Source organism: Schistocerca piceifrons, chromosome 1 (assembly GCF_021461385.2).
Source record: "Schistocerca piceifrons isolate TAMUIC-IGC-003096 chromosome 1, iqSchPice1.1, whole genome shotgun sequence".
Taxonomy (NCBI): Eukaryota; Metazoa; Arthropoda; class Insecta; order Orthoptera; family Acrididae; genus Schistocerca; species Schistocerca piceifrons.
In genome coordinates this window covers 1,108,469,872-1,108,472,358 of record NC_060138.1, presented here as the reverse complement: position 1 = coordinate 1,108,472,358, position 2,487 = coordinate 1,108,469,872, and positions in this window count along the sequence as shown.

Here is a 2,487-nt window from a genome sequence, read left to right as displayed (position 1 = left end):
ATATTTCTATTTACGCCTGAAATCATCGATGCAGTAACCGCTTTATAATCGCTGATTTCCTGAGAGGAGCCAAGCAGGGACTCAAAATGTCTCTTGTCTGAAAAAAGAAGATTTTAGACTAGGAAGGCGTCGTTCTCACAGTAATCATGGCCATGTTTCAGAAAAAAAAGTGTGCCTAGATGGGACCTCAGTCCCTTATTTATTGAGAGATCTCTTATTTCCAGGCCAACCATTTCCATTTTCTGAAAGAAGGTTCAAATGGTTCAAATGGCTCTGAGCACTATGGGACTTAACTGCTGAGGTCATCAGCCCCCTAGAACTTAGAACTAATTAAACCCAACTAACCTAAGGACATCACAAACATCCATGCCCGGGGCAGGATTCGAACCTGCGACCGTAGTGGTCGCGCGGTTCCAGACTGTAGCGCCTAGAACCGCTCGGCCACTCCGGCCGGCTCTGAAAGAAGGCTTCGAAACTGTCGTGCTCATGAAATGTGTTTTTCCGCTTGCTAAAAGAACCTGGCGACGTCCTGGCATCACGGGAGTGACAGTCCACTAAACACATGCACCACTCACTCGGTCTGTATCATTCCAGCCTCTAACATGAGAATGCTTGGAGTTTTATGACCATCCTACCATTTGCACTAAAGCTCAGATTGCAGCTGTTTCTCTTAAATGGATTCATCCTTTCACTTTCTGCCAAATGGCCGCCTTCGCGATGGTCTGTCACCAGCCCAGGTAAAATGTTTTGTGAACTGGCGCCCTCCTACTCCGACCCAAAGTAAGAAGGGGGAAGTGCCACGGCCCAAAATCCCTCCGCTTCCCACGATCACTCGCACAGCCACGTCGCTAGAAACAGTACTTATGGGCCACAATCCATCTTTATCCCTGTTCTCCATCGCCTCCACTGTGGCCCCTCGGCTACAAGTTCTCCACAGACTATACACGCAGTTATATGAACATCCTGCAAACAGTTTCCTCACACAGAAAGTCATAAACCACATACCGAATGTAGTACTGGGGAACACCGAGATCATGATCTAAAATACGAATATGAATCTGACAGCCAGTGTTATTTAAGTGAGAGAGTGGCATGCCACCTCTCAGTCTCATTAGGGCAACAAGTTAATAGTATATGGTGATCGCCAAATTATCACTTTCTACTGCGAGTGCGAAGTCGTCCACGTATGTGTTCCTGCGTATATAAGAGGCGTCATGGTGGGAAATAATGTCATACACCTGTTGGCATGTTCTCTCAGACACGGCCAACCGATTCGGCTCAAGTTTGGCAGGTCACTTGTGTACAACCTAAAACAAAAGACTTTAAGATATTTTGAGTCAACACCCCCGCAATTTTGAGAAAATCACCCCTAAAGGTTATGACGAGCAATCGACTCAAAATTGGAGGGATCGATAGAGAATTGTAAATAGAGAATTTTTCATCATTAGGTATGGGGTCCGCAAAAGTAAAATTTTCCAGAAATCAAGGAAAGAAACTTTTGCAACTGCCGCTTCTTTACCCACATGGTAAACGCCTTTCGCCGATAGCGCAAGGCCAAGGTAATTGGCTGGGAATCGGAAAACCCGGGTTCTAATCTCGAAGAAACGTAGCGGATGTTATTCTTTTCGTTTGTATTTTTCCATATCTCAATTGATAGGGATAGGAGGGTTAATAAGGTAAGTATATCAATAAGGAATGATAGTGATACTGACCTTATTAACCCTCCTATCCCTATCAGTTGAGATATCGAAAAATACAAACGAAAAGAACAGCATCCGCTACGTTTCTCCGAGTTCCAGCCAATTACCTTGGCCGTTGCGCTATCTGTGCTGTCGGCGAAAAGCGTTTACCATTTGGGTACAGAAGCGGCAGTAGTAAAAGTTTCTTACCTCGATTTCTGAAAAAGTATGCATTTTCGGACCCTATATCTGATGATGAAAAATGCTCTATTTACAATTATCTATCGATCCCGCCAATCTTGAGTCGATTGCTCGTCGTAACCTTTAAGGGTGATTTCCTCAAAATTGCGGGGGTGTTGACCCAAAATATCCTAGATTCCTTCGTTTTAGGTTGTACACAAGCGACCTGCCAAATTTGAGCTGAATCGGTTGGCCGTGTCTGAGGCCTCCCCCTTGTCAGAGCTGCAGAGGGTAGAAATGGGCTGCAAGTCAGGCCGAAGTGGAGTCTGGTGAAGTGGTAGTATATTACGTCGTTCCTCATTTGAAAATCTCCCGTTTTGTTCCAGTTAGTTCTGAACCAGAAGAATCTGGTCAAGTCTTTGCTTTATTCATCCACGACCAGTTGAAGAAACGCCTGTAAACTTTTTCACAGACTGTAGCAGTAAAATGTAGTCTGATCATAGTAAAATCTCTACGATTTCAGCTAGAGATTCAGTCCTAATTCTAGTACCTCATTCAGAGAAGGTGTATTGCTTTCGTGAGATGGTGCGTCAGAGACTCTCCTCTATTTAGTCACTGTATGATGATG